General features: G+C 40.8%; 1 pseudogene; it reads left to right on the top strand.

The window, feature by feature from the left end:
* The first annotated feature begins 10,282 nt into the window (after nucleotides 1–10,282).
* Nucleotides 10,283–21,388, top strand: LOC104609456 (4-coumarate--CoA ligase 2 pseudogene; annotated as a pseudogene).
* Nucleotides 21,389–25,850: the final 4,462 nt, after the last annotated feature.

The following is a 25,850-nucleotide window of genomic DNA, read 5'->3' as shown; positions in this document are numbered from 1 at the left end:
TGCTCTACTCCATGATGTTACTACTCCTAAAGAAGAGCCCTCTTCCTACGGATAGGTTGCTAAATCCCCTCATTGGCATTCTGTTATGGCTATCGAGTTTCATCCACTCCTTCAAAATGGCATGTGGAAGTTGGTTCCCTATGATTCCTCTATGAACGTGGTAGGGTCCAAGTGGGTCTTCAAAAACAAACGGCACATAGATGGCTCGATTGAACGTTACAAGGCCCGTCTTGTTGCGCAAGGTTTTACTCAAGTTCCGGGAGTTGACTTCATTGAGACCTTCAGTCCCGTGGTCAAACTAGCAACTGTTCTATCACTTGCAGTTTCTTGTGGATGGGATATCCGTCAATTGGACGTCCATAATGCCTTCCTTAATGGTTTTATTACTAAGACGATTTATATGCACCAGCTGAAAGGGTTTGAGGATAGTAATTATCCGAATCATGTTTACAACCTTCATAAAGCTCTCTACGGGCTTAAATAGGCTCCCTAGGCCTAGTTTTCTCGATTAAGTAATAAACTACATGATCTTGGTTTTCGTAGCTCTCAATGTGATCCTTCCTTATTCATCTATAGTCAAGATCATATCATTATCTATATTCTTGTCTACATTGATGATATCATTATTACTGACTCTTCTTCTTTGCATGTTTCTCAACTTATTCGCAGTTTGTCTCAGACTTTTGCTTTGAAGGATTTGGAGTCGTTGCACTATTTTCTTGGTTTCCAGTCCATTGGCCACCTCTTCTCGTCTCTCTCGGATTGATGGCGAGTTACTCTTTGATCCCACTCAGTACAGGAGCATAGTGGGTGCACTCTAGTACATCACTCTTACTCGGTCGGATGTTGCTTTTGCAGTTAACAAAGTTTGTCAATTTTTGCATGCCCCTACTATTGAGCACTGGAATGCAGTTAAACGTATTCTACGGTATCTAAAGGGTTCCATTGACACTAGTTTGTTTTTCTTAGCTCACACATCAGAGACATTAACTGCTTCTGATGCTGGCTGGGCGGATTTCCCTAACGACAGACGATCTACTAGTGGCTACGGTATCCTTTTTGGTTCTCATTTGATCTCGTAGGGTGCTAAGAAACAGTCGACTATTGCTCGCTCTAGTACTGAAACTGAATTCTGGGCTCTAGCAAATGCCACTACCAAACTCTTGTTGCTAAATTCTCTTCTTTCTGATTTGGGGGTCAAACTTCAGTCTCCACTGGTTCTCTACTGTGATAATATTGGGGCTACGTACCTTGCAGCTCATCCCATTTTCTATGCCCGTACTAAACATATTGAGGTTAATTTCCATTTCCTTCGGGATCTTATCGTTAAGAAGTGTCTGATCGTACGGTTCCTGCCCACACAAGATCAACTTGCTGATATTTTCACTAAGCCTCTTTCTTCTCAACGGTTTGAATGGCTTAGGTCCAAGCTTCAAGTGCTTCTAGCCCACTTTCGCTTGAGGGGGTGTATTGAGGAGTTGGCCAACACTAGGTCAGCCAGCTCTAGTTCTTCCACTCCTGCTAAAGATAGCTCCAGCCTTCCTGCTAAAGAGAGCTCCAGCCCACTTACCAAAGAGAGCCCTGGATCTCCTATCAAAGAAGGCTCTAGTCTTCCTGCCAAAGAAGGACCAACTATTATACAAAGACCTCTTACCAAAGAAAGATCAATTAGAGCAAAAAGGAAACTCTCCTCTTAGCAAGTTTCCTACTGAAGACCTTTCCTTATTTCTCTGTTTCTATTCTTGTAATTGTTTCTAATTTATTCTTTATTATTGTGCGTAAATAATCAGCCATGTATAACCATTCAACATAGTGGAATTCAACCGATTCTTTGAAATTCATTCTTCTCTTAAACTTTAACTAGAACAAACTCTGAAACCAACAAAAATAGAAGATGTGTGGAACTATCTCTAAAGTTAACTCTGCAACGATTTGGAACTCTCTTTACTTTTGCAAGGAACCATCTGATCAATAATTTACTTTTGCACGTCTACTTAGAAGAGGAACCTGTTACAATGCAAATGAGAACCCAAAGATAAAAAAAAAAAAAAATCTAAAAGAAAGAGAATGCAACAAAAGTGAGCTTTGAAGCACCACAAGCTCCCAAAGCAACTGGAGCACAAGAATGTGCGAAAACACATTGTGGTTTACCATATATTGGTCCAATTTATTACCAACCTACATAAAAAAAAGGTTTCATCAACCAACTCCACCACCTCAGAAATTGAAATCTCAAAAAGGCTAGTACGGAATTCGAAACTCCCATCGCCCTTATCTAACAATTCTAAATTTTTTTCAACACAATCCCCCCACACATCAGCCAAAAAGTTGAAATGCTTTTACCATATCCCTAGATGCAAAAAAAGAAGAAAACGAAGACATTTCAAAGCTCCCTTCTCCCAAAGTTTTAACCATCTTCCCCATTTCAAATGTTGAAAGGTTTTTCAGAGGCTCCTTGCATTCGTCGTCCGGTAAAGGTCTTGTTTCTTCACCGACCAAAGGAAGCTCAATTTATCCGCCGAAAATGAAGACATTTATTAGTCCATTTCGTCCCTTCGTTTCGAACATAGGAAGATTTCTCGAGCCGCAAAAAAAGAAGAAAATGAAGTTCGCTCCCTTCTCCCAAAGTTTCAACGTTGGAAGGATTCACCAGCCATCGACGACATTCTTCATTCACCATTCGAAGGAAGCTCGAAGCTCGGTTTACCATTCACTGGTTGTCAGAGGCACACTGCATTCACCTTTGGAAGGAAGCCCGAAGCTGGGTTTAGTAGCCCTTCAACCGCCCTCAAAGGCCCCCTTTTCCTTTATCCCTAGGTTTCGATTGTTGGATGCCACTGTCTTCCTTCATCCCCATTTACTCTATTTCATTATTTTTTGCTTGGTTGAGTGCGGTAAGGACCTGTAAATGAATTTGATGTTATGACCTATAAATGAATTGTTTAATGTTATTTAGTTGAGTGCTACTAAATTGTTTAATGTTGATTAAGATATGGAGTGGGTTATTGAACATTTGTAGGTATGAGTAGCCAACAGAGTGTCGGGGATCATTACCGTAGTGGCTTGCAGTATGATACCAAGTATTGCTATTGCAAACGGAAATGCATCCTTTGAATTTCAACAACTCAGAATAACCTACAAAAGTTATTTTATAGTTGTCGATTAAAATTTGAGGTAATATTGTCAGTGGAATGATATTATTTGTTAGAATTTATGTAAGGCATATATATTGCAATTGACATTTGTTGCACTTGCAAGAGTAGGGTGGTTGCAAATTTTTTGAGTGGGTGATTCCTTGAGGTTGGTCAAATGAGGTTACATTAGCAAATAGTCATGGCAATGTTATGGAATTCCTTAGAAATGTGGAGAGAGTAGTCGATGATTGCCTAAGGCAAATTGAGTCCATGAAATTAGCCCATGACCTAGTTGTTGAAGGGATGGTTACTGTTAGGCAACATGTTTTTGTTTTTTTTTTTGTTACTATTCTCCTCACACTGGTCTTGTGGAAATAGTGTGTCATAATTGGTCATTATGTTGGTTCAATTGTTTTACGGTTGTGTTAGAAGACTCCCCCCCTATTTTCGTATTGGCGAACTTTTTTGGCATCTTGTTATAGTTATGTTGAACTTTTAAATATAAATATAATGATTTACAAGGTTTTTCTTTGTTCACTAAGAAATATTTTTAAATCCATCAAAGAGATGCTCCCACAAGAGGCAGAGAAGCCTCGGGCTAATGGGGAAGCTTGACGGTGGGAAACGATGCTTTTGCAGAAACACTGTTTCCCACCATCAGTTTGGGTCATTGGGCTAATGGGCGGCCGGAAGGTGTCAGGATGCTTGGTGGGCCAGTGGCAATAGGAGGGTGTGGGTTTGGTAGCCATGGAACACGTCTACACTCGTTAGAGCGACCAGTGGGTGGTTTTGTCATTTCTAACACACTATCCCGAAGGGGGCGCAAGGGTAGATGGGTGGCAGAACCACCTCCACGGGGTGGCGCAAGGTCGCTTGGACATCACCACGGGAGAAGAAGACACCCCGAGCTAAGAGGGAAGAATGATGATGGAAAATGATGCTTTTGCAAAAACACCATTTCCCAATGTTGGTCTGAGCCATTGGGATGATGGGCAGACGAAAAGTATTGGGATGCTCAATGGGCCAGGGGAAATAGGAGGGTGTGGGTTTGGTGGCCACGGAACACATCCACTCCCATCGGAGCGACTAGTGGATGGTTTTGCAATTTCTTACACGCTATCCTAGAGGGGGTGCAGGGTTAGATGGGCAATGGTACCACCTCCACAAGGTGGGGTGAGGTCCCCTAGACACCATCGTGGTAGGCAAAGATGCCTTGAGCTAACAGGGAAGTCCAACGATGGGAAACGGAAATGGTGGGAAGCACAGTTTCCCACCGTCGGTCTAGATAATTGGACAGATGGGCTGCCGGAAGGTGTCGGGATGCTCGATGGGCTAATGGCAATAGGAGGGTAGGTTTGGTGGCCACGGGACACGTCCGCACCCGTCGGAGCAGTCAATAGGTGGTTTTGTCATTTCTGACACACTGTCCTAGAGGGGGGCATGGGGGTAAGTTGGCAATGGTACCACCTCCATGGGGTTTGGTGAGGTCCCCTATACATCACCGCGAGAGGCGAAGATGCCCCGAGCTAACGAGGAAGCCCAATGATGGGAAATAGTGCTTTTGTAAAAGTATCATTTTCCATCGTTGGTTTAGGTCGTTGAGCCGATGGGCTGCCGAAAGGTGTTTGGATGGTCGGTGGGCTAGTGGTAACAGGAGTGTGTGGGCTTGGTGGCCATGAGACACACTCACACCCAACAGAGTGGCCAGTGGGTGGTTTTGTCATTTATGAGATGTAGTCCCAGAGGAGGGTGCAGAGGTAGATAGGCAACGGTACCACCTCCACGAGGTGGGGTGAGGTCCCATGTATATCACCTCGGTAGGTAGAGATGCTTCGAGCTAACATATTGGATTGGACATGGTCCATCCCTAATGAATTTATATTGGATTGAGCCAATTTCTAGTCCATTGATAGAAGATTAGAACATAGGTGTCAATGGACCAGGCTTGAGTTGAGACCAATCTAAATTAACATAAATTTGAACAGATTGAACAGCCTCTGGACCGGTCCAAAATATTCATTGGACTGGATTGGACCAGGTCCATTTATAATGGACTCACATTGGACTGGACCAGATTGGACCAAATCCAGTCCAATTGACACCCCTAGGTGTAGGTTTGGTGGCCATGGAACACGTCTTCACCCGTCGAAGCAGCTAGTGGGTGGTTTAGCCATTTCTGACATGCTGTCCCAGAGGGGGGCACAGGGGTAGATGGACGGTGATACCACCTCCACGAGGTGGGGTGAGGTCCCTTGTACGTCACAATGGGAGGTAGAGACACCCCGAGCTAACGGTGAAGCTCAATGATGGGAAATGGTGCTTTTGCAGAAGCACCATTTCCCACCATCAAGTGGAATGTTGGGTCGACGAGCTGCCAGAAGGTGTTGTGATGGTCGGTGGGCTAGTGGAACAAGAGGGTGTAGGTTTGGTGGCCACAAAACATGTCTGCACCCGTCGGAGCGGCCAAGCCGCCAAGGGGTGGTTTTGCCAATTTTGACATGCTACTTGGCACGTGTGACATGCAGGCCTAGACGTATAGATAAATCCAATTCACACATGTGTGATGTAGACACATGTAAAAGCAATACACGTCCACTTCCATTAAAATTTTGGTACGTCCATTGCTATTTAAGATTTCCACATACATGTTATACTAGCATAAACGAAAGGAAGGGTTCCTAAAACCCCTAGTGGGGGGTGCTCCCATGCTGTTGGGATAGTGTTTAGGTTGGGTGGGTGGGGAGGTTGTAGGGACAATACACCTATTGGTCAAAATATACGGCTAATAGATATGATTAGTCCCTTTGTGGTACCAAGTGCACCACTAGCGACAACGGGGACCGTTCTCCACCCGTTATAGATTGTTGTTGCATACACTACTTTTGTTATGCGCCCTCCATTGTGTAACTTCATGGTCAAGTTCCATAATTTTCTGCCTCAAAGCCAAATTCTCCTACATCAAAGTGTCCACGTCTCTCTGTAGGTTCCGACTCTACCTGGGAATGTGGAGATTTTCTATGTATGTGAGATCCACCACACGGACGCAGTGGGCTTCTCTGATGTGGAGTTCGCCAATAAATGATGTCTCGTGTCCACATACAATGAAGGCCACGGTTGCTTGATTGAGGTTGTTGCTGGAACTCACAATCCACTCTACATCCTAAACGTTCAATTCATGAAGGATCAAGTTAAGTAGATCCCTTTGTGGAAGTATGACAGTGGTGACATCATTGTATTCCATCATCCACCTAAAAAACAGAGGACAAATTTGGTTAGAAGGTGACCAATGTTTGTATTGTGAAGTATGTTCACCGGATGCTTGAACTACCACATTTATAGATGTTATAGGAGCCTGGCTAGGCCCAAAGGTCATTGTAATGCAATATGTTGGAGAGATTTTCAATGGTTGATTCTATTGTGATGTTTGTTAATGGGTGAATCTACTAACTAATTGGCATGCATCATTGTGCAATGTACCTCCTTTACATTACATTGCCCAATGGTCATTGAACTGCACCATCACCATGTATCTCCTTTACATTATATTGCCCACTAGTCAATGCTACACCATCACCATGCTAAGACTCCCTTGGTCCTTGTGCATGGGCGGTCAAAACTTGTATGAAGTAGTACCTAGGTCTAGTCTATACCTCCAACCCATGGTGATGTCTATCAATGGGCAACTCTACTAACTGATTGGCAGGCATCACTTTGCAATACACCTTCTTTACATTAGATTGCCCAATGGTCATTGAACTACACCATCACCATGTATCTCATTTACATTATATTGCCCACTAGTCATTGACCTGCACCATCACCATGCTAAGTCTCCTTTGGTCCTTGTGCATGGATGGTCAAGACTTGTATGAAGTAGTACCTAGGTCTGGTCTATACCTCCAACCCATGGTGATGTCTGTCGACGGGTGAATCTACTAGTTGATTGACATGCATCACTCTGTAATGCACCTCCTTTACATTAGACTGCCCAATGGTCATTGAACTGCACCATCATCATCTATCTCCTTTACATTACATTGCCCTCTGGTCACTGACCGCATAGTCCACCCACTCCCTACCCCTCTCCCTTAAACACTCACCCCATCTCCACCCTTTATCTCTTAACCACCACCCCCATAGCTATCCATTTGGATGTCGAACTCGCCTCTGAACGTCACTATGGAAAATATTTGAAGGGCCTTCTCTCACAAACCCGGCTCATAGGCACGAAGCTTCTACCCTGTGAACGTTGGGGGATTGTACCAAGGTTGGTGGTGGTTCACATGTCATTCAGCTAAGTCACACTATTGTGTTCTTTCATCAAAATGTTTTCCCCCTATCTTCTCATAGTAGCAATAGTTATGACTGATGCTATCTATCTTTTTTGCAAGTGTGCCTTCTGTTCACAAACAAATATAGACCCTGGAGTGGATAAGTCAATCTTAAGCATTTGCACCTTTAATGGTGAATTAGTTGGCATGGTTATCAACGAGAGCATAGAATTAAATTAATTTGTGCATACCGTCTGTGGGAATTTTGGGATTGACCCATGCGTTGTGAAAATAGAGTACAAAATCTAATGTGAGGAGAGACGCACCCTAAGACTTCAACACCAAAGTGACATACAAGCACTTATTTAGTACAACAACATGGAAGTGCAGAAATATAAATTAATTAATTAAACTAAGATAAATATAGAATTCAATCAATGCTAAAAGTTAAAAGCGCAGAAACATAAATAAATACATAAATAAATAAACAAAAAGAAATGAAATAAAAATCTGTAATCCGATCAGAGGTAGCAGTCTCTGGATCTCTCCTTTGACCCTCGAACTTCTCGAGTTAGGCCTTCTGTCTTACCTGGCCAAATTGCAAATCTACAGAAAATAAAACTAAGATCAAACGGAATGAAAATAAATTGTAGAAAGTAAATAACGAAATTGGAATTGAAAGAACAGAAAGTAAAACTAAAATAAAGTAAAAGTGGTTGGGATCCGATTCCAGAGGTGGCAGTAGTGGTGTTGGCAAATTGCAAGTAGGAACCCCTCCTCTTGCTAGGGCGTCCTCCTCTTCCTCTACCCTTGAACTTCTCAAGATCAGTTTTCAGTCTTACCTGGGGGCAGAATCCAACCCTTTCCCATGAGCCTTCAGGTCCTTTTTATAGAGAAGGGTGGATACAATTGAGATTAAAGAGAACGAGAGGGGCGGCAGTTGGGTTTTAGCAAAGATATGAATGCCCTAGGGTTTCTAATGAACGATTAGGATGGTTCTGGGTTGATCCTAAGGTTGAGAAGAGAAGGAAAGGGTGCCCAATATTATGTAAGCCTGAGATTTAATAACTAAAGGCTGAATGGTGAAGATTAGAAGTTAGGTGGCTCCTAGTGTTAGAATGCGAAAAAGAGAGTGCCCTATAATGGATGGTGGAGATTAGAAGGGATGGAAGGTGAGGATTTAGCAGTTAGGGGCGGCTAGGGTTTGTTAAGAGTGAAAAGAATGGGTTAAAAGGCACCCTAGGGTTTGCTAAGGTGTGGGGAGCATGCTAATACAACGGGAAGGGCGCCAAACTGGGTTTAGCAGTTAGGAGGCGCCCTCCTGCTTTCAGTTTTTCACAAAAACACCCCCTCTCTCAGCTGGACTTCACACCAGTTTCCCAAAACCTGCATTTCAGCCATGAAAACTTCCTAGTTTTCCCCAAAATTTGCACAAATACCCTCAGAGGCCACAACATTGAATTTAATTGGGAAAATACATACTTTGACTATTCTAAGGCTAAAAATACCCCTGAATTGATGCCCTTAAGGCATCAAAATGCAGAGTTATCAATCGACGAGGGATTAGGATTACTCAAATGATGGTGTAGAACCTGACTTCGACAGTAACCAAAGCATGCATACGTATATTGGATAAAATGGTAATTTTGATAGCAGTAGCTTGGTAGCAAGAGTGTGGCATGGTCTCATAACTGGAGTTAACCAAGTGTTTAAAGACGCGGCTGCATTTTGAATTGCCTTGTCTAAATACTCTATAGGCCATAGGTTTTCCTTTAAGTATAACAAGAACGATAGGACACGCATTCATGTGCAATGTAGTATGGACAACTGTTAGTGGAAAATTCGAGCCAATGCACTAAGAGGAGGGCCAATGGTCCGAGTGCAAAAGTGTCAACCTCTACATTCCCACACAATAGGTGCATCATCCTCTGTAAGTCTTCCTAGGTCAAATAAGTTTGCTAGAGATCTTGTTGAAAAGGTATAGGGCAGTCCATCCTATAGAGCAAAGGATATCATCAAGGACTTCAAATGTGACTACACGTTATAGTTAACGTATTACAGGCTTGGAGGGGAAAGAGGTCAAAAAGGTATCAACGACATGGATGATGACTCTTACACAAGTATTCTAAGGTTCTATGAGAAGATTGTCGAGTCCAATCCAGGTTCCTATGTCATGTATAGCATTAACAAAGATGGCCATTTCAAGCAACTCTTCTTAGCATTCCATGCATCTCTCCATAGATTTCGCTCCATGTGCTGGCCACTACTATTTGTAGTTGGGGCATACTTAAATGGAAACTACTAGGGGAAGTTTCTAGCCACCATCACAATAGATGCCAACAATGGAACGTTCCCCGTGACATTTGTCATTGTCCCGACAAAGTGCCTTAAGGATTACACTTGGTTTATGGGACATCTTAAAGAAGCAATCAATGATGATAGAGATGTTGTGGTTGTTTCAAATAGGGGAAGTAGCTTGGTGGATGCGGTCCAACGGATTTTTCAATCAGATTTACATGCCTTCTGCTATGGATGCCTCATGAAAAATCTGAAATCGTACATGACACAGTTTTGTTTATTGAATGATTTGCATGATGCAATCAAGACTGTAACATTTAAAATCATGTACACGAGATCCACCAACAAGTATAAGTCACTAATGAGGAGGCGTTTCACATTGAACAAACACGTTGGTGGTTGGGTAAAAGATAGTGAACCTGAGCATTGGGCAAACTCCAAGATCCTCATTAGCCCCTAAGTATCTTTGCCTCCAGATGGGATGTCTAGGGGACATCACCCCACCCCGTGGAGGTGGTACTGCTGCCCATTTACCCCGCCCCCTCTAAAATAGTGTGTTAGAAACGGTAAAACCACCCAATGGCCTCTCCTGCGGGTGTGGATGTGTACCATAGCCACCAAGCCCACACCCTCCTATTTGTTTAAAAATATTTTACATTGCTTTATGCCACTACCTATGGAGCAAATATTTGATAACAAGTCACACCACACGCATAATGGGAAACACTACTTTGAAGATAAGGTAAAAAAAAATTTTACATTTCTTTAAGCCATTCAACTATACAGTTACATAGTTTGATCTGCTCAATCATTAGCTCTGCACAATGATTAGATGAGAAAAAGAGGAAAAAAAAGTTTTCAAGTCATCTTAGTATTTCACCATAATTGCACCACACACATAATGGGGAAAAAATGATCTAAAGATAAGGCAAAAAATTTTGCATTTCTTTAAGCCATTCAATTGTACATTTACATAATTAGATCTACTCAATCATTAGCTCTGTACACTAATTTGCGTTGTTAATTGTTATTTCAGTAGCTTCAGAAATTCAAACCAGTAGAGAGGGAATGAGAAAGAGAACAAGAAGAAGAAGAAGAAGTCAAACTTGGTAGCCTAAACCCTACCAGTCAACCATAATATGGATTAGGCGTTCTAATTATTGTACAATGACTAAACTACCCCAACTTAAGTATAGGAAAGGATGTCTACAAGAGTGATATTAGAATTGCCACATAAGAACATAACTTAAACTGAATGAAATAACTAATCTACCCTTATTCGGCTAACTCTAACTCTCCCCCTCAAGCTAGAGAATATATGTCATATAATCTCAACTAGTTACATATATAGTTCACTCTCCCTAAGCTTAAACCTTTTGTAAAAAAATCTGCCCATGATCATCTGAGGCCACATGTTCTGTGTTTATCTCTCAGTAAGGACTTTCTCCCTCAAAAAGTGGCAATCAATCTCTATGTGCTTTGTTCTCTCATGAAAAACAGGATTAGATGAGATGTGAAATGTAACTTGATTATCACAATACAATCTCATAGGTCTGCCCATTGAGAATCTAATTTTTTGTAGGAGGTTCCTTAGCCATATTAATTCACATGTAGTGTGTGTCATGGCTTTGTATTTGGCTTTAGCACTACTCCTTGCCACAACGGTCTGCTTCTTACTCTTCCATGTCATAAGAATTTCTCCAAAAATTGTGCAGTAACCTGTAGTAGATCTTCTATCCAACAATTATCTTGCCCAATCTGCATCTATATACCCAACTACCTCGAGTCTTCCTCTTGGTTTGTACAATAACCAATGGCCTGGAGCTCCCTTCAGGTACCTTACAATTATAAGAACTACATCACAGTGAGGTATTCGAGGATTTTGCATAAATTGGTTCACCACACTGACTGCAAAGGAGATGCCTGGTCCTATGATAGTCAAATAGTTCAGCTTCCCCGCTAACTATCTATGTCTTCCAGGATCATCAAATATTTCACCTGTATCACTACTCAACTTAGCAATTGCTTCCATGGGAGTTTCAGTCAGTTTTGCACCTAACAATCCTGTTTTATCCAGCAGATCAATGACATATTTTCTTTGGCATAGGTCTACACCTTGTTTTGATCTGGCAACTTCTATACCTGAGAAATACTTCAACTTCCCAAGGTCTTTTGTTTGAAAATGGTCTTGCAGAAAGACATTTAGTTTATCAATCTCCAATCTGTCACTACTAGTTATGACAATATCATCCACATAGACTACTAATAGAATTTTTCCGGCTTCTGAATCAAAGTTGAACATTGAGTGGTCAACCTGACATTTTTTCATTCCGAAATTCTTCACCACTTCACTAAACTTCCCAAACCAAGCACAAGGAGATTGTTTCAACCCATAAATTGTCTTTTTCAATCGACACACCTTACCATCCTCCCCCTGAGCAACAAACCCAGGTGGTTGCTCCATATATACCTCCTCCATAAGGTCACCATGAAAGAAGGCATTTTTAATGTCAAGTTAAAACAAGGGCCAACCATACATAACTACCAAGGACATTAAGAAACAACGGAGCCAATCTTTGCCACTGGAGAGAAGGTCTCCATATAGTCCAACCCATACAACTACAAGTAACCTTTAGCAACAAGTTAGGCCATCAAACACTCTACATGCCATCCGGTAAGTATTTAACAATATACACCCATTTACAACCCACCACATGCTTATCGGGAGGAAGAGTAGTGAGCTCCCACGTTTGAGTATGCTGAAGAGCAGAGAGTTCATCCTCTATTGCTTGACGCCACCCGGGTGAAGTAAGGGCCTTTTGGACATTCTTAGTTATAGAGATAGATGACAACAGTGAAACAAACTGGCGATGTGAAGCAGAAAGGTGAGAGACTGAAACAAAATTGGAAATGGAATTGAGGTAACAACTATGTTTACCTTTCCGTAAAGCAATGGGAATATCAAGCTCTAATGGTTCTGGGGCAGGAGCAACAACAGGATCCGTAGACAAGGTAATAGCTAGAGGAGGAACTGGTATTTGTCAATGAGTATACACGTGCGAAATTGGTGGTCGTTCAGTAGGAATTTGCAATGCAGGAGGTGAAGGTTCAGCCCCAACTAGAACAACTAGAATGGGATCACGGAATGGAAGAGGGAGAGGAAGCAAAGGTGGAGATACCAATACTTTAGGTCCCGAAAAGAACGGGATAGACTCAAAAAAAGTGACATCATGGCAAACATAGAACTTCTGAGTAATGGGATTGTAACACTTATACCCTTTTTGGGTGTAAGAGTAGCCAAGAAAGATATACTTAATAGAGCATGCATCCATCTTGTCTAACACATGACTCAGATTGTGAATAAAGCACACACAACCAAAGACCCGAGGTGTTAATGAAAAGGGAGACAAGGTGGGGCACAGAATAGAAAGGGGAGGCTGACCATGAAAGACGAAGGAGGGCATCCGATTAATAAGGAAACAAGTAGTAAGCACAACACCACTCCAAAATCGTTTAGAAACACTCATATGATGAAAAATAGACCGAGAAGTTTAAAGGAGGTGATGGTTCTTTCAGTTAGCCACCCCATTTTGTTGAGGAGTGGATGCACATGAAGTTTGATGAATGATGTCATGTTGTTCTAAATACTATTGAAAGGAAGTAAGAAAGTATTCATGACCATTATCTGAGTAAAGGACTTTGATAGGAACACCAATTTACATACGTATTTTAGCAAGGAATTTTTGAAAAATGGAAAATAATTCACTCATTTCTTTCATTAAATAAATCTATGTCACCCTTTAACAATCATCAATAAAAGTGACAAAATACTTGTAAGCATTATAAGAGTCTATTTTAATCATACCCCAAACATCTAAATGAACTAAAGCACAAGGACTCAACATACGACTATCAACTCTATGACTGAAGGAAACCCAATGGTGTTTCACATACTGACACAACTAACACTGTAAAGACAACAAATGAGTCAGACGGAACCAGTATCTTGAGTGCCTTGAGAAAAGCCATTGTAGATGAGTGAGTGAAGTCTGAAGTGTAATTGACGATCCACCATCGTCAAGATAATACAATCCACCAGCTTTATGCCCTCCACCAATCTTCTTCCCCTTCTTATGATCCTAAAAAACACGAAAGGAAGGGAAAATGTAATAGAAAAATTAAGGGTCTTAGTTAACTTACTAACCGAAATAAGATTGAATGGAAATTTAAGTACATATAAAACAAATGATAAAGAAAGAGAAGTCGTGTCAACATTACCAACACCATAGATGGGAAAAGAGGAACTGTTGGCAAGGTTAACAATTTGAGGTGTGAAAGTTTCAAAGAGGGAAGAGAACACACCTAAAGTCTCGATCATGTGATTAGAGGCTCCATAGTCAAAAATACAGGGAGAGGGTTTGGATGCCAGACAAGCTATACCTAAGTATGCAAGGGTGGTTGTAGTATATTGTGAAGTAGCATGGAGGAACCTCTCATACTCATCACGCGGTAGATTCATCATCTCCTTCCTAGAAACAAATGCAGATGTGGAAGGTATTAAATTTGTTTGTTGGTTATCACTGACATCAACCCCACCAGCTACTACATGATTAGCCCATGTAGAAGATGGGCCATGGAGATAATAACATAAATTCATTAAATGTCCTTCCCTACCATAGTGGGTACACTTCCTAATAGAGTTACATTTTCCTTTACCATAGCCTCCCCATGAGTCACGACCACCACCACGGCCAAATATGGAACCACCACGACCTCCTTGGGATGCATGCCCTCCCCCTCTAGTACCACATCCACCTCCTCTGGCTACCACAAATACTAATCTATCAAATGGTGTGGGATTCTCTGTAGATCCCAAAGAAATCCTACAAAGCCGTGCAGACACTTCCTCAAGTGTAGGAAGAGTAGAGCCTCCCAATATTTGGGCTCTAACTAGTTTGTACTTTGATTTAAGCCCCACCAAGAACCCAGTGACATCAAGTTGTTCCCTCTGTTGTTGTTGGACCTTAACATTTGGAGTGAGGGGATGATAGACATTGAGTTCATTTATGAGGTTTTTCATAGTGGCATAGTACTCTTCTAGGGTTTTATTCCCTTACTACAGATCGAAATACTCCTGATAGAGTTGATATACCCTCATAGTATTATCCTGCCTAGAATAAAACTTCTTGGCATGTTCCCATATGTCCTTAGTTGTATCTAAGAACATATAGTTAGCACTTATTTTGGGTTCCGTATTGTTCTATAACCACGTCATGATTTGGGCATCTTCCTGTTCCCAGTCATTGACTTGGACCATGGCACATAATTCTCACCATTAAGTTTAATTAAAGTCATCTGCACACCCAAATAGTCGGAGGAAATCATCACACTCGGTTTCTCATCAATACAACCATCTCTAGTTGGTGCCATTATGTCCTCCCGATGCTACTTCTAATGCTGAAACCCCAGTCACCAATCGATTGCTGTCAAGAGCTTAATGTTTCAAACACTACAGAAGTCTCCAAACATAGAGAATAGGTTCATACTCAGTCACAATCAACCACCATTATGTAAACTACCATTTAGATTACAATCTTGATGTTTCAGACAGGTTCGGCTACCATTGTAGATTAAAATAAAGATGTAAACTAGCATGCAGACAGCAATGACAAGTCAAAACATTGATGTGCACTATTTGTCCACTTCTTCCAACACAAAAAACACATACTTTGTTCTTGTTCACACCACTACTGGTGACTCAAAAACATAAAGCTCAATAACAGTAACTTAGCAACTCAACTAACTACACACAAACCCTCTTGAACTGCTCAATAAAGGGTGAACACCACTACACTACCAAAGCTATCACACATGGTGATAGCAATATGGAACTGATAGCCTAGGACTGTCATACCTTCCTAACACTTGAAATAGGGACTTCGGCAGTCCTAAAAAAAATAAAACTTGCTGCAGTAACTAAACTGAGTACCTCAGATTTTGCATCCCAAAGAAGAAGAACCCAAAAGAAGAAGAAATTGCAAAATATGAACCTTGGTGCCGCAGCCTTCTTCTCTTTAATTTAGCACTCTGATACCATGTTATTTCAGTAGCTTCAACAGTTCGAACTAGTAGAGAGAGAAGGAGAAAGAAAAGAAGAAGACACCCCGCCCTTATTGCTCTTTTGGACCTTGTAGTGATGACAAACTCTTTCACTACCTACCCTTGTGGCCCAAGAGGTCGGTAAGGTGACACCACTATGTTGTTTTGCTTTCGCTCTTTTCTTGACCGAGAAAACCTACGTTTATAGGTAGAGGGAATGAAAGGAGAAACATTAACGATCTCGCAAGATAGGGCTACAACGCTGGTCCTTTTAGGAGATTGCTCTACCCCCATGGTGTCGACTGCAACTTCAACAAGCAAGTCTGCACCATACTCATCATCTTCTGGCACGCGGGTTGCCAAAGCTATCAGCCTCTCACTCAATGATACTGCATCTGGGTCCAAACTATTATTTGTCAACATTGCACTAAGCTTTTTAACTTCATCATGAAGTGTTTTGTTCTACTTTCTCATCGATGTGTATTGGTTGGCCTCTATACACAAAATTTGATATTCCATAGATTCAACATAAGATTTGTAGAATCCCTGTAAAATCAAGTTAGGAGCTAGTTAACAAATCTCTACACAAGTAGTTCGTCATCTTATATATAACTCAAAACATGTATGCTACGCTAATAATACCTTTTGCCCCCTCCGATCCCACTCGTGATCAGGATCCTCTCTATCAGAAAATGGTTCCTTACCCACACTATAACCCCCTTAATCCACAAACTACATATGAACACCAAAGGTTAACTACTCTATATACATCAGCTTCCATGTACTTGGGTCACATAAAGGACTCCACGGAAAACAAAATTAATATCATTAGTTTTGCTTACACAACCCTCCGACCGAACTTCCACTAAAGCCAACTCCTCACTAGTAGGGTTTAGAACCTCAAGAACCCATAACGAGTTTAGAAATCCATATGAGATCTTAGGTCTCCCCATAACTAAACAATTAAAAACTATAAACACCATAAGTAGAGGAACATAAGTGAAAACCATTTCTGACCTAGCTTTCTTAACAAATTAGCTCTCTACAGCTTCCACTGGTACTCCACATTCTACCACTTGAACAAACGAGGACTGTTATAGGGAACTGAAGGAGTGAAAAGCATTGTGTGCTCGTAAATCCATGACAACAAAAAACAAACAACCAATAAGCGATGATCAATTGAATGAGATTTACATAAAGTATAAATAAAAAATAATGAATACCATCCACACTAACCATCAATACAATGCTACATCCAAATGGGTAGCCACTAAACAAGGCTCTACTCGATCCAACACCACAACAAGAAACAAACTGGTCAAGACCATAAACCAGGTATTCATGTACACATTTACCCCAAGCATAATCACCAATACATCGTAAATCATCAATGTATCCAGCCTAGAAAGAGCGCACCCTCAAACTGCATTGGGAAAACAAAACATAACCGAATAAGAACAAAATAATTAACTTCACCACCTCCTCAATATGCTCCTCACCATCCAACAACACAATCTTTTTCAACCTACACCACACCAGATCCAACTCTATAGAGGCAGAGTGGTTTTCATCCAAGACAAACGAATCCATGAACAATCTCCTATTGGGAAGGCCTTCCGATAGGGAAATTGTACTACCCAATAGGCCAAGCCCCGTTATCAATGCAACATCGGCCACATAGAATTTCATAGTCCTTCCACCAACTGTAAAGCAATGGCTATTTGAGTCCCATGATGTCATTAGATAACTCAGGTGAGATGCCTCCACAAGCACGTATGGCAAATCCAAGAAATATCCAAAGGGAGTCTGTTAGAGCCTTCGCTTATGCTTCAGACTTAGAGACAAACTATTCACCATCTCCATAAAATGTTTAGTGGAGCACCTTGTCCCACAAAACCAAGAAATCAACTCCCAATGATAATCGATTTAATACAGGGTATTCACCAAACAAATTGTTTGTATAGAGCAACAATAGTGCGATAGAATGCCTATTGCTTGAATGCCTAACAGAATGGAGCAATTCCAACTCCAGTTCGACAAACAACACAACGAGTAATGGCAAATGCAAAGTAAAACTCCCACATTAACACATTAAAGAATTGAATTCAATCACAACTAGTTCCTTATCAAACTCAGAGCAATGGAACAGAGTATTGGAGGAGCAAATCCCATTGGAATTGGATGCGGAGGGATGCACGATGTCCGGTAAATTGGAAAACCTTCAACCAATGAACAAAGGGGGCCTTTGAGAATCCTTCCAATGTTCAAATACAGGGGAAGAAGGAGACAGAAGAAGAAACAGACGGAAGATATTTCTTCCAAAGTCTAGTAAACCTCACTTCCAATGGTGAACAACAGCAAACTCTGATGGCCATTACAAGGGGCCTTTAAGAAACCTTTCAACGTTTGAAACGAAGGGACGAATAGAGTGAATAAGTGTCTTCGTTTTCTTTGAACGACGGGTAAATTGAGCTTCCTTCGATCAATGACGAAATGGGACCTCTACCAGATGGCAACACAGGGAGCCTATGAGAAATCTTTCAATGTTCAAAATGGGTACAGGGGGCCTCTGGGAAATCTTCCAACGTTCAAACAAGGGGATGAAAGGAGAGAATAAATGTTTTTGTTTTTTGTGAGTAAATCGAGCTTCCTTCGGCCAATGAAAAAATGGGACCTCTACCGGATGGTGAATGTAGAGAGCCTCTGAGAAACCTTTCAACGTTTGAACGGGGAAGACGGTCGAAACTTTGGGAGAAAGGAGCTTCGAAATGTCTTCGTTTTATTCTTTTTTTGCATCCAGGGGTATAACGGTAAAAATATTTCAACCTTTTGGCTGACGTGTGGATTGGGTGTAGTTGAAAAAAAAAATCAGAATTGTTAGATGGGGGCGATGGGAGTTTTGAATTCCGTACCGGCCTCTTTGAGATTTCAAATTCTGAAGTAAAATTGGCCAAAGAAACCTAAAAAACCATTAATTCAAGGGGTTTTTTAAATCTTAGCCCCACCATATGGTGGGATAAATCTTGACCGTGGATTAATACCAAATCCATGGGCAGGATGCGGTTCATATGGGGGCTTCGGGCCGATAAAGGCAACTTTGCACCGACTGTGATAACTTTTTTTGAAAAAGTATCAAATAAGGATAATGGCACTGTTGCCGGAACATGGTTTCTCCATCACCACGTCCATCTAAAGTTCTAAACTACCGTGGTAGGTTAAGGTCATCGACGCTAACTATAACCGGATCCTTAGGAGAAGCCACGTTAGGTAAAATGATAGGTGACACAGTGGAATGTCTTCTTGCTTCTTTAATCAAAGTGACGTCGTCAACAACCTCAGGATCCCAGCCAACCTCAAACCTGAACTCTCTCTCTCTCTATGAAACTTATTTCAATGGCTCCAGCTGCTCCAATGGAGACTGCAATGAAATAAAAGGAATTCATTTACTGGTCAAAGCTTACTGATATCTACATCTCAAACCATCTCCCTTTGCACTCATATTGTTTCGAAAACATATCGTAGTTCGGCTCCCGGCCATGTCTGGTAAACGGCGCCACTGACGAGACATACACTTACATTGAAGTAGAACTCATCTCCAGAAAAGTAGCAGCAGGGCTTGAGGTCAAGTGATCATGCTTCTACTGCCCAACTCGCTCGAGTTCATCTTTGCCTTTTTCGGTGTGTTTTACGTACCGTGGTGCCACGAACACAGTAGCGAGTCCTTCTACATCTCGGCGAAGATAGCCAAACAAGCCAAAGCCTCAAATGCCAGACTTATCATTACACAAGCCTGCCATGTTGAGAAACTGAGGGAGTTCGCCAAGGAGAACGACGTTAAGATCATGACTACCGACTTACCCACCGATGGTTTTCTGCATTTCTCTGAGTTGACTCATTCTGATGAGTCAGAAATGCCTGCTGTAAAGATTCACCACGACGACGTCGTCGCCCTACCTTATTCAACGGGGACAACTGGGTTGCCCAAAGGGGTGATGCTAACTCATAGGGGTCTCGTCACCAGCATGGCGCAACAGGTTGACGGAGACAACCCTAACATGTATCTTCACAGTGAGGACGTATTGTTATGTGTGCTGCACTGCTTCCTCTCTTCCACATCTACTCGCTTATCTCGATGTTGTTTTGCGGGCTACGAGCCAACGAGGCAATTCTGATCATGCAAAAATTCGAGGCGGTGGCAATGATGGAGCTCATACAAAAATATAAGGTAACCGTCAGTCCGTTTCTCCCTCTGATCATCTTGGCAATGACAAAGAACCCGGCCGTCGATAGCTATGACCTGTCGTCCGTCCGTCCGTACGGTGATGTCCGGTGTCGTTCCAAAGGGAAAGGAGCTTGAAGATGCTCTCAGATTGGTTAGGTGAGAATTAATTAAGGGATAATAGCATATAAGGCAATTTTTGGGGGTTAATATTAATAAAAATAATATTTTTAAAAATATTTCAAAAATAGATTAACTTTTTAAAAATAATAATAATAAAAGGCAAAAGCATCGTTCATCATCTTCTTCTTGTCATTTGTTCACCAGTGCTGCCGCCACCTTTGCCTCCGGCCACCTCTAGCAATGTTGTCAGAGGCGGAGGCAGTGGCGAGCGGTAGCGGACGGCAGTGGCAGTGGTGGCGGTCGCCGGCGGGCGGCGATGGACGGTGGTGCTGGTGAAACAAATGGCAAGAAGAAGATGATAAACAGTGTTTTTGCTTTTTATTGATATTATTTTAAAAAAGTTAACATATTTTTGAATTTTTTTTTAAAAACATTACTTTTATTGATATTAAACCCCAAAAATTGTCCTTATATGCTATTACCCCATTAATTAATTTGATTGTACATGGGTTTTGAGTATTTTTTTTATGAGCAACACTATGTAGTGCCCTTATTTAATACTTTTTTCAAAAAGTTATCATATTCTAGTTATTGTGTGAAAATTGTTATTTTTATTGATATTAGGGAAAAAAATTGTCTTTATCGATTAAAAGTCCATTATTTATTGAATTAAAGAACTGTTGAGACGTTGATTTGGGTGGTTTAATTATTAAATTGTTGGACCCAATTTATTACCTAACCCACTTTAACTAAAGGTTACTTTTAATAGAAGTAGGGTCTACAATCTACATTTTAGACTATCAGGTTTTAACTTTGGGAGAATGATCAATCAGCCCAGATCAGAATTTTATAGCCTCAAAGTACAGAGGAATGAATCATGACCGTGAATTGAAGCTAAAATAGACAGTGCAAAACTTTGTATATATTCATATTATACATATTTGTACTTCTTCTAAAACTGTAAATATATATAAATAGATAGATAGATAAATAGATAGATAGATAACACAAAATCTTCTATTTTGTATTGCTATATTTGTACTGTTAGAATGGTATGAGTACAGGTTTTCCCTGATGAAAGCAGATCTCAACTTCAACACGACAACAGAGATGCAAGGACATCCAATTCCATCTCTTGGAGAGTTTCCTATAGCAGTAAACGGAAATTGGCTTCCATTTTTTTGACGGCAAGAAGTGAACAAGATATAGGTTGTGGCAGTGACTGGGCAGCACAATGGTGCTAGTGGACAGTACTCAACAATTACACAGTGACAGCTGGCAAGTTGGCAACTGCGGTTCTTTTTCTTTTTCTTTCTTCAACCAAACGCCCTTCTCACTCTCTCCTCTCTCATAACATATATTTATATCTCATTCATCCTATAATCTTAACATAATATTCTAACATGACGGTCAGATGCAAAATATACCATTCAATCGTTTTGACCGCAATTGAACCACTGATCCGAAAATCAGAGTCGAGTTGAAAGCAGTTCTGTTTCCGAATGCATCTTATAATTTAGTTTAGAGTCAATAATCGAAAGAGAGTACAAGTGGGACAATATTGGTTTTAGAGTTCTGAACGTCAGGGTTCAATTATTTGGTTCATTCAAATAAAATAAAAGAAAGAAATATAATTATTTGTTATCATTTTGTTCATAACAAATAATAAATAATTCCAGAATATTTTATAAAACCACTCTATATCAAAATAAGTTTAATATAAATAAATATTATATTATAAGTTATAATAGATATCAATAAATCTATTTAAGGTAGATTTAATCAAAGTCAACATTCATAAGAACCAAGCAGCCTGAAAACAGGTTTTGATGGTCCAACTCCGACCTTGTCCGAGTCTTAACACTGGCTTAGCACATAAAGTTTTCATTCATTGGTGGACCTTGGGAGGTGCAGATGATCTGAGGGGGGCTGGCCTGGCCTCACAGGAATTTCTTTGCCAAATTTGTGGGGATAAGCCGGACCAAATTTGATACAAGATGGGGTCTGGCTGACTTATGGGCTATGGCCCAGACTGTACTAATATTTAGGTGTTATCATTTCTTGGAACCTGGTCTGGCTCAGCCGGAAAAATTCTGGGCTGAGCATGGGACCACACTATATTATATATTTAATAATATATATACATAATATATTTATAGTATAAAATGTTTTATACACACATATTTTATTTTGTATTAAATATTATACGTAAAAATTAATTTATATCATACGCATTCATGAGTTGACACATGAATCAACCCATTTATGAGATTTTTCCTCCAAGGCAAGGTTTTCATTTCTAAATTCGAAGCAATGTGGGGCTTACGAATCAAGTGTTATCTCAAGTCCCATATTGCTTAGGAATTAGAATGAAAAACTTATAATGAAGCCCACCGTAAATACGGTGGTGAGGTTATACAAGATGGTCTTCCATTAAAAGATGAAGATGGAGTGGTATCTTAGTCGGGTCGCAACACGTGTAATGGGTGGGATGTCAGTCGTCTTGGAGTCTTGGGAGTCTCTAGGAATGATTAAAGAATTGATGCTGTTTGACTGTTTGTATTTCTCTCTCCCCTTTTATAGGAAAGGAAAGGAGATTTTTGTCTGTATTAATAACCGAAGGACTATCATTGGTGTTTTGCCACGCGTCCACCAAGATCTTCTAGAAATAAAATTTTGTTTCTTCTGAGGATTCTCTTTTGGTGCGTGTTGGCTACATCCTTGTGGGGGTTCCTCGACAGCCACATGTGACTTTAGCCCAGCTGACGTGTTCGATCGTCTCATCAGGTGTCTTCGAGCCACTACGTTATGGTTTCCTTGTGATAGGGGTCACCCGTAAACCAGTATTGCCGGTTTCGGACTTCCTCCACCGTTCATCATGGAGATGGACCGTAATCTCTTTATTCGTCACAGGTATTGTCAACGCATTAAGCTTGTTACCAATGCGTGATGTCATTTTGCATCCGTCACTATTCTCCTGTGATGCTCATTGCTCATCAAGTGACCCTCAAGCGTATGAGCCCTATATTATCTTGGTAAAGTGTCTCTATTCCGTTTACAGGAGTGTCCCGGTTGGGATCCACCGTATAATTTTTCTTTAATGTGGTTGCATTGATCCTAGTTTATTAATAAGCATCCTTCATAGCCTATCTTTTATTTGTTTGTTTTTATAATTGCGATGAATGGGGTAGGGCTTGGTGATTTTTCTTCCATCTTGTCGAAGCAATGGGAATGTTCGGTGTTTATTCATCAGGATTGGGTGTTCGTTACTCAGCAGTAGGAGTTTGTGCCTGTAATAACAAGAGCAACTAGACATCGGGTTCATTACATGATTTGTCGACTGGATATCGAAATAGGGTTGTGGTTTGTCGTTTTCTGTATTATAGCCCCCTATTTCTTGAAGACATTGTATCAAGAAATAAGTATTGTGTTTAACTGGTGTCCAAATAAGTTTCGTCTGTTGTTGCAAAGTCTTCATTCCTTGTTGCGTTCTTTGCTCTTGGTTGCTCTCCTCTTTCTGTCTCAGTCTATCTAGGGTTATTGTGAATTCGATATAAATGGCTCCTCATAAGCAAAAGAAAGCTGTCCGTGAAGTTTGTCCCTTTGTTGATTTTGTTCGAGAAGTTGATACAGCAGAGCTACTGTCCGACTATGAAGCAACTAAGGTGTTTGATCTCGACAAGGGATTTTGGCCTCCCATGCGTGTGCCTAAGGGAAAGGATGACACATTCGATGCAGTGGAGGGAAATGGGCTTTTATGTCTATATGGTCGTTCCCAGAACCGAGGGCCAATGGTTCTAAGTCTCCCATCAAATTTTCTTCGAGATACTCTACATTCTCGAAAATCCCATATACTACCGGTTGCTGCATAGCACCGGACTCCTAAGGCTTGTTGATTGCTTTGTGCATCTCCCGGGAAGAGATGGCGTGGATTTTATAGAGCCTCTATTGTGGCGTTGCTTGCACTACCTTTGGTTGGGGCGGTTTCAGCCCATCATTTGCAATATGGAGAGCCCATCCTCAGCAGCCTTTTGGATCTTTATGTGGAGTTAGTGAGGGAGGTTGAACGATTTAAGGCTTAGGTAGATTTGAGTTTGGCTCGCAGGAAGTGGCCTCTTTAGGGGTGGACCGGTTACTGGTTCAAGTGCAAGGGTGCGACAGACGTTATGGTTAGGAAGGCTCACAATTAGTGTCACCTTGCTGCATTTGTCCTATATGTTGCATCCCCTGATAGTTAAATTTGTAAGAGTGTGACAGACGTCATGGTCAGGAAGGCTCATATAACTTGAGGGTAAATTTGTAAAATAGAAAACTTTCATTCTTTAACAAAACAACTCCACTATATTAAGATGTCTGAAAAATATAAAAGTAAATTTTTCACTAAATGCTTTTAAACCTTTTTCAGACTTCAGGCTTTTGATTTATTGAGCAGCACCCAAGTCTCTGCTATAGTACCAACCAAATATATGAATTGAAATAAATGATCAACAGTTAAATCTAGTGGAGAATGCACCCAAATGCAATTGCAAGGTCCCTATAGCCTAAGGGACAGGCGGACATAGTGAAAAGAAATGGAGTGGAACTCCGTAGTCATATTGAAGGACATCTTACCAACTAAGCTGGTTGGCACTTTATGCTGCATTTGCAAGGAGTGCAAATGCTGAATCATTGCAAATTTGCACTCCAGTTCAGATTTGTATCCGTTTGGTAAGAATATGAATTTGGATCGATAAACGACATAAATATGTATATGTGCCAAGTTTTATCTCAAGTATGAAAACAAAGTTTGATAAAATAAAACAAAAAAAAAAAACCAAACTTTACTCTCATTCTTAATCAAAGGAAAGAGGTAGATGGTTTGCTTTCATTCTCGACTGTAACCCTCAGAATGATACGATAATGGCTTCCTCTGAACTACAATATCTACCATCAGAGGTAGATGGTTGCTTCTCCCTCATACGGTGGAACTCCATATCAACAATAAGTTCAGTTCATACTTCCTAGCTTCGATCTACTTATATTTATACAAAGTTTGCTTCCAATATAGCAATACAAGTTCAATCTACTTATCAATGGTTCTCTTTTTTCAGATATGTGGGGTAGGGCGACCCAACATAAAATAAAGGAAAATAAGCTCAAGAGAATTAGGGAACGTAGGTCCCAAAACTACAACCACTCTATTGTTCCATGGCAGTCCCACCTTATTGTCAAGAGTGTCGATGACTAGTTTTGAATCTCCTTCAATGCTGAACTTTGTATCCATGATATGGACCCTCGAGGCGGCCCAAGCTTGGACGGTGTTGATAGTGCTGGATCCAATCTTGTAGGCTTTGGTGTCATGGATTTGATGCATTTAACTAAGACATTACGGCTTTCCTTGTGGTCAGCATGAACTGGATTGATATGGGCTTTAAACTCCAGAAATGAGTTATGGGCCCTATCCAGAATGATCTGTTGTGAAAAACTATATCATTTCGATTTTTCCAGACTTGCCAAAGCAGAATAACAAGTTTTTCTTTTGTAAAGTTCCCACGCGATTGATTCCCATTATCTTGACAGAGGAATTCCCATTATCTCTAGATTTGTTTCACTAGAGAACATTCAACAAAAATATGTTCAATCCATATAGGCTACCTGAGCCATCAATCTTAAAACCTCTTTTAATTAGAGATTTCTTTGTGGGGAGCTTCCTGTTCAGGAGAAGGA

The sequence above is a fragment of the Nelumbo nucifera genome, chromosome 3 (genome assembly GCF_055504915.1).
Source record: "Nelumbo nucifera cultivar China Antique chromosome 3, China Antique-T2T, whole genome shotgun sequence".
Classification (NCBI taxonomy): Eukaryota; Viridiplantae; Streptophyta; class Magnoliopsida; order Proteales; family Nelumbonaceae; genus Nelumbo; species Nelumbo nucifera.
The sequence above is the reverse complement of the archived record's forward strand: the minus strand, read 5'-3'. Positions and strand labels throughout refer to the sequence as shown.